The sequence below is a fragment of the Osmia bicornis genome, chromosome 11, assembly GCF_907164935.1.
Source record: "Osmia bicornis bicornis chromosome 11, iOsmBic2.1, whole genome shotgun sequence".
Taxonomy (NCBI): domain Eukaryota; kingdom Metazoa; phylum Arthropoda; class Insecta; order Hymenoptera; family Megachilidae; genus Osmia; species Osmia bicornis.
The window spans coordinates 402,211-412,653 of record NC_060226.1 but is presented as its reverse complement, the minus strand read 5'-3'; the positions used below and the strand labels follow the sequence as shown (position 1 = coordinate 412,653).

At 34.9% G+C, this 10,443-nt stretch overlaps 2 long non-coding RNA genes across 2 annotated transcripts; both read left to right on the top strand.

Annotated features, from left to right (window-relative positions):
• Positions 1-286: 286 nt before the first annotated feature.
• On the top strand, positions 287-1,576 carry LOC114881952. Its single transcript, XR_003790356.2, has 4 exons — positions 287-596; positions 694-967; positions 1,040-1,121; positions 1,314-1,576. It is a non-coding gene; the product is annotated as an uncharacterized LOC114881952 (long non-coding RNA).
• Positions 1,577-5,759: 4,183 nt separating this feature from the next.
• Positions 5,760-6,474, top strand: LOC114881953. Its single transcript, XR_003790357.2, has 4 exons — positions 5,760-5,824; positions 5,913-6,066; positions 6,152-6,269; positions 6,352-6,474. It is a non-coding gene; the product is annotated as an uncharacterized LOC114881953 (long non-coding RNA).
• Positions 6,475-10,443: the final 3,969 nt, after the last annotated feature.

Genomic DNA, 10,443 nt, shown 5'->3' with positions numbered 1-10,443 from the left:
TAATAAACATAAACATAATTAAACGTGATTAAACGCAACGTAACTAGATCACAAGATTCAACAAAAATCAGCGTATAATATGCATCTGATGCACAAAACAGTTTATGAAACAGTTAAAATAAAAGGACGAACAATAATAAACATGCGAACATGCGAACATGTGAACTAAACATAAGAAGCATGGCAAGCAAGTAAACAGACGAGCATATGTGGACTCGACATAAGCAGAGCAAAGCAATTAACCAACAAAACCTCAAAACCTCAGACGTCAACATCCAGCCAAGCAACCAAGCAGCAGGGAATAATAGTAAAGAGTATTTAATATTTAACCCTAGCACACGATTTGAACACACTGTTCAAATAAAATTCAAACCAAACTATAAAACTGAAATGAAAATGAATCAATGATGTAAAAGGTAAAGTAAAGATGCCAGACAATAGCAGATAGCAATGCCAGAATAAGTAAAACACAGAATGCCAATATTGTCAAAAGTAAAAGGTAAAGTATGAAGTATAACCATAGACAGCAGATTCTCTTGCGAAGTGGGTACACGCATTACCACAAAATGAAGAAACAAGATCACCACAACAGAAAGGTACGCTATATAGTATAACAAATAAATGCATGTGCGATAGGGAATTCCTCATAATCATCTATTAAAACTATCAAAGTGACTGAAAGAAGAATTACAGATAACAAGAAGTGAATTGAGAGCTTATATGAAGTGCTCAAACCAGCGAAGCTGAGAATCCCTCCTGCGAGGCCCACATAGCCAAGATAACCAGGATAATGTAAATGAAAAGAGCAACATAAAACATAAAATTGAGCAGGTCAATCAATGGCGCTAACGTCAGCCATTGTATACAATACATAATATATTCCTATCACATCAATTAATGGGAAAAGTACTAAATCTTCAAAGAAGGGAAGATCAGCTGGGAATAAAAGCAAAAGAAGAAATAGATGGTGAGCATAATGTAACACTGATAATTGGAATTATTGCTTGAAATTATTGAAACTGCTCAAACTTGCTTGCAGGAACATTTCATGCAACCACGACCTCAAATTCGTTTAATAAGCAAAGATGGTGGAGAAACAATCAAATCATCAAATGAAGGCAGTGAGCAATAAATAAATAAATTATTAATTATTGTTAGCAAATCATCAATAACGATAAGTAGCAATACATATCCCATAACATAAATGATGATGAAAATAATGAATATAGTAGGAAGAGATAGAACTATTAACATCATAAGATACCATGATATTAAATATTAAACCGTAAATCATAATATTAATCCATTTGCAGAAAACCCTACGCCAGCCAACAGAAGTGGAGGCAAAACGCAACGATTAATAGGAGAGGAAAATAATCAGCATAAAACCTGAAGCAAGTCAAATCAATTCAAATAGTTATAAATTGCGTAGATTGTTACTGAATTATCATACCGCTCCGATAAGTCTGATATTAACGTTAATACTAATGCAGATGCAAGTAAGTCAATGTAGTACAACGTGTGATGAACAAAGCTAATCAAATAATAAACACCACATACTACCATATAATTACTGAACCACAATATAGAAATAAAAGAAAACTAGTCCCTAATATGAAGAAAATAGATAAAATTATTATGAACATATGTATATATATAATATGTAACAAAAACACGCCAAATGCAATCAATTTAATTTAATAAAGTATACTAATATAGACAGTTAATTAAACTCCTTATATTATAGTCAATTTAAATGATACAATTCCATTCAACTCCTTTTAATCCTGATTAATAAAGAAGACATATGAATACTAAAACCAACCAGACATTATTATAAGAAAGTCAAATGAGATCCACGGTCCAGGAGATCAGAATTTCAAAGAATTTAAGGAATCATGACGCACATATGTATGTATAGAAAATAATAAAGACATTGTACCATGCCAGTATTCCCTGAGCATCCACCATATTAACCATTACTGAATTAACATTTTCCAGATCAAAATCAGAATCGAATTGCAGTTAAGATAGGAGAAATCAATGTACAAAAGATTGCATAAAGTACCGTAAATATTCAAAATTCACAGATCCACCAACCGTCACAGCTGCACTAGGATTGCGTTAACCATAATATGCAAAACATTATCCTGAAGGGGTACGAAGAGCTACAAAATGAGTAGCGAACGATATTATAGAAACGTGAAACGTAAAACATAAATACACAATTGGAGAAAGAAGTCCCTGAAACATGTCAGATGACCAAGAATAAGAATGAGAATAATGAGCCGCGAACAATAAACCAATAAACCAAAGTTAATGCCATTCATATTTAGGAGTGCTAAAGATGTATAATATATCTTATAGTCTACAATTAACTAACAATGCCTAGGAACCCAAACAACCTCCGAAAGCTTAGAAACAATGCATGATACTACAAGAGAAATAAGAAGCTAAGAACTAAGAAATCAAGAAATCAAAATCAAACCCATCCTTAAAATATACAGAAGGATTATAAACGCAATATATGTGCACAATATAAACTCATTAAACCATCCAATCCAGACAAACTCTACTAAATTCCATAAATATAAGACCCAAAGTAAGACAGATAGATATAATCACAGCAGGTATGGTGAAATAAAAACAAACACATATTAATAATCAGAAATCAAGTCATTTAATTTAATCCAATTTAATATGTCATATGCCGCCACCAGTTACCCTGTTCATTTATTCACTCAATTATAATAAAATAACAAGTAAAATAAGAGAAATACGAAGTAGGAAGTTATATATACTGTAATGTCGCGAAGTTCTCCCTCTCACTGAGTTCTCCGCGTACTTTTTTGTATGATTTGTATCTAAGTTGTTAGCTAGGTAGAGGTTCTTACTTACCTTTCGCTGGACGAGGATACCTGTAGAAATAAGTCGTCCTGGTGGATGTAGATAGTAGGGTAGACGTTTAATTGAAGTTCACACACTTCCGAGCACAACAAATGTTTATTGGTCTTACGTACAGTTCTTAACTTGCGCGTGTTTTACAAATGACGAGTTGCTCTGTCGGGTCTCTGGGTCCCGTAGCAGAGTCGTATTTTGCGGATTTTGTACGCGTGTTAGAATTAAATTCGGATTCGCGTTAACGGATTGGCCGATTCTGAACGAGTTTCACGGAAGTGATCGGGTCACGATGACCTTTGAGTCGGCACTATAATTGATCTGAACTGTTTCTGCAGTATAATTTGTCTGATACTGTTTCTGTACTAAATTTGATCTGAACTGTTTATGCACTAATTTTTATCTGAACTGTTTATGCACTAATTTTTATCTGAACGCGGGCGGTTTGGTCGCGTTATTATATATTGATTAATGAGGTCGACTTTTGATTTGGCAATTCGGGTGAACCACCTCGTCCGGATCGTCAGCGTTCTCGCCGTACGACGACCCGGCTGAGTTGCTCACTCAGAATTTTTGCGGAGCGATGAATTTGGATGGTGCAATAGAAGTTCAAAGAATTTGTATCGCGAAATATAAGTTTAAAGAATCTGTATAGCGAAATATAAGTTTAAAGAATTTGGGTGGCGAAATAGCGGCTTAAAAAGTTTGGGTGGCAAAATAGAAGTTTTAAAGAATGCGTCACAGGACGTGACAATACAATGCCATACAATTCACAATTAATCTACAAAATACTGGCTAGGTATAACCTAATATAACCAAAATAGCTAAAATAACCGAATTATCCGAATTAACTGAGTAACTGAACAAAATAAAATAATAATATATAATATAATAGCAAGTAAATAATATATTCTATATATTCAATACATGAATTGATCATAAAATAAACATAAACGTAAACGGAAACGTAAATTGAGCGTAAATTGAACATAGCAAGCATGGATAAGCATGAATATGATCGTAATATATCATAAAATAATAATATGATGCAATATAAACAAAACACAAAACAGAGCAAATAGCACCACTTGAAACACACACACTGCAATGGAACACAATGCATCACGGTATAGCGCGTGCCCCCACCACAATCACCACCGCACGAATAAATACAAAATTTTGAATTAAAATTCAATTAACTCAGTTTGATTGACCACAGATGACCGATGACCATATCAACTAAGACAAGAAACCGGGCAAAGTAAAAATAAAGAGCGCGACTATGGACCATAAAGGATATAGATGATATAGATACCTAGTGTTCATAAAATTCCCTAGTCCATACCATAATAATTATCGACCATCAAATTAACCATCAAATCATCAAATTAATCAAGTAATTATACAGAATATATAAATGTTCGAAAGCGAAAAGCGAAAAGCGAAAGTACTTCAACAAGCTTTCAATAAATCACCGCGATGAGAGCCAGAAGTAAGATACCTACGAAAGACAACAATAGCAAAACGTATCGTAATAAGTAAGGCAAGCAATACTGCCCGAGGATAAGCGATAAAAGCTATCTATCCCTAGTCGGTAACCAACCTCAGCACCAAAGATATTACCAACCGTAAATATTCAACCTACCATATAATATTCGGCCGTTCACTCCGTAACGGTTATCTACATCCAATTATCTGCCGCGCAGCAGTCACCTACCGCGCGCCAGTTACCCGGTACACCGCAGCAGCCACCTACCGCGCGCCAGTCACCCGGTACACCACAGTTACCGACTGCAAAACCATTCATCGTGCAGCCGCGCAATCCTAGGAATCCATACTTACCATCAAACTTATCATCAAAGATAAGTCTGATATACAGTGTTTTACACGAAAAGGTGATTATAAAAGCACACGGACATCAAATAAAACTTCCAGACGGGTCAAGATAAAGGATAAACCAATTAATAAAATCAATACTGCGGTTATCATTTATTTTATATAATATAAATCATAAGTTTGTAATAGGGTGGAATGAAATAAATATAAACTATAAACTACCAACATCGAGGAAAAGAAAAATAAATGAAATCAGATGAAATCCACCCGAATAAGATCCGCAGATTGCGCAGATTGCAGGACACTTTGTGTTACTACATATCGCGCCGTAGAAAATAGATTATACAAAACAGCGAAATCAACGGAATCAGGAATCGCCACAGAACGAAAGGCCGAATAAATAAATAAAATAAAAACATTTAACTTAAACAAAATCAAAACAATACAATAAAACAGATAACGTCAGACAACACATGTAATCAGGAAAGTCCCGCAGACCCAATCAAACAACACTTGGTCAAATAATTAGTTAATAAAATAAAATAAAAGGAACCAGAATAAAATGAAGGCAACAGGCAAGTAGAAATGAAATACGTAATATGAAATGTGAGCCCGACATAATGCATGATTATCGGAAAATTAAACATTATACAGCCGAACCGTTTGCTACCAACACCAACAAATTGTACACGGCTGGCGAACATCGTAAAAAATGAATGAATAGATGAAGTAGATGTACTAAGTCCAAAATTGGTCGAACCACAATATAAATGCATGAATTATGCCGAGCCAATCAGGAAGGCTGAATCAATCAATCAATTCAATTTATAAATCAGAATAGTAATGGAGGAAAATGGTAACTGAGGAAAAAACATGAACCCGCATAATGAACAATAAACTAGTGAATCAAGTAAGATGCAGTGAGGAAAGCAAAACAAATAGCAAGAGCAAATTCAAATTGTAAGTATAAAATTATTAGGCCTACTGAAAAAGTGTATGATTATAAAGAAATATGATACCCAAAGGAAAGTTAATACCGATAATGAGCCAGCGTATAAATAGCTGGACATAATTAACGCCACCAAATTGAGTAAGTTGACTGATTCCTACAATGAGACAGTATAATATATGTTTAAGTAACGTCAACAATTCTAATAATGGAAATATACATGTTGAAGACCGTAGACTCCACACCATGCAGACAGATGTGGGGATCATAAAATTACAAGAGCTTCACCTGTAGTAAACATAAAGAGAGACGAGGAGAATCAACTAGCACATTAAAGACGGACTACAATAAATTGAAGAGAGAAATACAGTAGTGTAAATAAAGTAAAATAGTCGTGAGCAGCCAAATTCAAAGATGACGGGTGAGACCGTTTACAAAATGTAATCCTGGCCCTAATGTGTCAAACAGGAAGGTGTCAGCAGGAATACAAAACCAACATCAGAAGATTTGTTAAAGGAACCAGATTACAAATTAGAGGGGATTCAGGAGAGTTCAAGAGGGTTCAATTGCAACTCTGAAGAAGAGGGTAAGTAAGCAATCTAATAATTACAAAGTCACATAAAATAACAGGAATGACACGTCTCAATGGCATACATAAACTCCTACAGGGACTCCACACTGTCATGTTGCAATAAGGAGCAATCAGTACTATGTGTATGATGAATAAATCAAACCAAATCGGATAACATGCATCAGAGATCCAGAGACGTATAGCGGATGGGAGGCCCAGAGACGGTAAATAAAGTGGTGACAAGCGTGATACAAATATAAAATAACTAACGAGGGGAACTACCCAAGTGTTACGCTCACTTATTAATGAAACTTTGCCACCTTGTAGAGCTCGTCGCCCTGAACACGCCTATACCCCCTTTTGGGGGCAGACGGCTAATTGTTTAAAAGATATTAACAATTAAAGTTAGTTACTCCTTACATTGAGAAGCATGACAAACTAACACATACAAATGCTTAGCTCCGCGGTAAAACGCTTGACTCGCAATCTAATTGTCTACGGTTCAAGTCCATGATTCCCAACTTTTTTTTTCTTTTTTCTTTTTAATGATAATTTGTCTCTTTTTGAATAACTATTACAACTGTGCTATAATCATTGCATTTATTAATAATTAATCACATGTGCTGAAATTTTTATAGAATTTAAGTTATCTTTTCTAGCCAATACGTACATTAACACCCTTACCGCATTCAAAATTTACACGCGTTTATTTGTTATTATACACACACACACAATTAATTTGCATAAAATACGTATATAATTTCTGTCCTCTTGTTTTGGATTTTTTACTAATATCTTCTGTGTCTTCTTCTAATGTTGTAAATCTAAATTATAAATTTGCACGGTAGTACAAGTGAACGTAACTAAATAAATATAATTAAATAAATTGAACTTGTAAAAACAAATAATAACAAATAAACGCGTGTAAATTTTGAATGCGGTAAGGGTGTTAATGTACGTATTGGATAGAAAAGATAACTTAAATTCTATAAAAATTTCAGCACATGTAATTAATTATTAATAAATGCAATGATTATAGCACAGTTGTAATAGTTATTCAAAAAGAGACAAATTATCATTAAAAAAAAAAAGAAAAAAAAGTTGGGAATCATGGACTTGAACCGTAGACAATTAGATTGCGAGTCAAGCGTTTTACCGCGGAGCTAAGCATTTGTATGTGTTAGTTTGTCATGCTTCTCAATGTAAGGAGTATCTAACTTTAATTGTTAATATCTTTTAAACAATTAGCCGTCTGCCCCCTAAAGGGGGTATAGGTGTGTTCAGGGCGACGAGCTCTACAAGGTGGCAAAGTTTCATTAATAAGTGAGCGTAACACTTGGGTAGTTCCCCTCGTAAGTGAGAGCAGACAGCAAACTAAGATGCAGGAAGATGTAAAAGGAAGTAAAGGAAGTAAAGAAAGAAACAACAAGAAAACAGGAAAGAACACAAGGGAACAGTACCAGATGACAATAAAATGAAGGTAGAGTATAAAATAAAACTACTGCAATGTATTAATGCTAAAAACATTAGCAGGAACCGCGCACCCTAACTACTGTCGCGTATGAAGGGGATGGACAGAGCGTTGCATTAATCTAAAGGAAATCAGAAAGTCTGAACATTTAATAAATGAAAATGGAGATGGAAATCAACTCAGATTAAGTATAACTTCAATCAATCAACATTGAATGAATGAATAGTGAATGGTGAATGAATACATGGATACTGAATGCGGGTGAAACAACTAAAGATATTACAATTGAGAAAACGCCGAAGATGTAGAGTGTACAACGCGTGACAAACACAACCGACATAATGTAATATAATGTAAAATAATGTAAAATAAATTAAAATGAAATGAAAATGAATAAATGAACACAACAAGTGAATTATATTCAGTTAAATGCAACCGTAAATTGTAAGCGATTATGTTCATACAAATGCGAATTGAAGTAGAAATTGACGACCGAAATTGACAACCGAATGGTCAATAAGATAGTGAATAGAACGGCAGATGAGGAATCAGAGTAATTATTATATAATGAGATTAATTAAAATTTAAATTAATTAAATTGAATTAAAATTAAATTAATGAAACCAGAACTAAACTGGAACCAAGCGAAATTAAGCGAGCAAATACAGTATGTCCGCGGGAAAGAGAGTGCAACTTATCAATATATTGAAGTTAGGCACGTTGGTAATAGGTATGAGAAAGAAATATAAATATTAGCAATCAGAATGAATATAAATCAAAACGAGCCAGAATGAGTCTAGGAAAATTTAAAATCAAAACTCGAAGCCTCAAACTTTTAAACCTCAGAACCCCGAGAGTTTGAGGGTCTAAGATCTGTAGAACCAGCCATATTCGGTACTTAGAGGCCAAAATAAGGGATTGTAAATTAGGCGGCTAAATAAGTCAGAACTGCGGGATCGTAGTGAAGTAGTATAATAGGGATTAGGACAAATTAAAGAAATGAAAATGAATTAGAAGTAGAGAGATTTAATAGATTGCAACTCTACGGTTATAGGACCCTGAAAATTCGAAAATTTGTAACGTCCAGGCCCAAATTAAATCCACTAAAATCAAGATCATGAGAAAGTAAGCAATGAATCAGAATGACGTTAACGGGAATGCAGGTTGAATTTGCAATTTCAGTTGAAGTTGAAGTGAAATAAATCAAAGCTGAGATAAGAAAATTTAAAATTCAATAATTATAATTATAGTCACATTCAAACTTCAAAGTTAGTTGGAAGACCTGGAAATTATATATCCTCTTAATCGCCATTAGAGACCTTATGTGATGCCAATGAACATCAATAATAGTCCCAAAACATCAAGCGGCTGAGTCAAGCCAAAGAAGAGTACAATTTCAAATAGTGTTAATCGAGTTCAGATTCAATCTCAGAGGAGTCGAATAGAATAATGGAATGTACATAATGACTGCAAGCGGCAACAGATGTTTAAGGGAACAGATCGTATAAGCAAGAAGATAATTAATTTGAAATTACGTAACAGGTGCTAAGAGTTAAATCTGTGTCTGATCTGTGTTTAAGTATGACACTAGGATTAGGATTAAGCTGTCAGTAAGGAATGAGTGAAAACGCCCCAAACAACACGGCCGCGGTCAACCTTTACGACCCAAGTTTGTGGGTCAGGTATCAGGTGGCCGTAGCCCTAGGATACTGAAGTGCCGGGATGTTAAAGCAATTAGGCAGGTACGACAGTTCAACTACAAACATGTAAAACATACATGTGGTACTATTGGTAAAATACAATGAAATTGTGATAGTGTTCACAAATGGATAGGACGAGGTTGAGTAGATGAAATAAAAGGCATGAAATGAAAATGTATACAGGTGTATTCCCGTGTTACCTTTAATTTAATGATAATAATTACAATAAGGAAAGTAAACATCATGCACAAGAATTTTGTACCCGCCCGACCGCAGTTCAAATAACATCTGGCAAAAGCGTTGCGACGAAGCGAGTTACAGCATAATTCATAGAAGACAATCGGAGTAAAGACAGGGTAGAGAAAGCAATAGCGTGGAGCAATTATCAGCAGTATCTCAAAGGCAATCCCCGTAGCCCAACAGTTCATAGCCTCAACAGTAACTCAGTTATAATAATTCAGCAAAACATACCTCAACATACAGTAGAATGAAGTTTATAGATTAAATTTAATTGATAATAGGTAAGTCATGTTCGAAGGAAGCAAGCCCTGCAATACATTATAGAGCAATAACTACAGTAATGAACAAATGAAACAAGGCAGATAGAATGTAAGGCAGATTAAGCGCAAGCGGTCCATAAGCCGAGTCATCACAAGCCATCACCCCGCGGCGAAACAGTTAGGGAAGGTAGAAGCAAGTCATGATCAGACTGATAGCACTTCACCGGGAGAGGAAGCAGGATGTCACCATGAGGACGAGTCATGTAATGAAGATAGATAGACGCAACCTTAATTCAACCAACTAGCGGGTCAGATCCAAATTAATGAATAAGTGAAAAGAAATAAATCACATTAAGTCAAGCGGCCAATTTAGCTCTGAATCACTGGGAAGGTGTAGACCATAAATTAGTTGACCCAGAATCCACGTTGAACTGTAAACCAGATCAAATCCAGGTCAGAACGGAGCCTGATAAAATTTATTGAAGGTAGAAGACATAGTTGGATCTACCATCAGGATT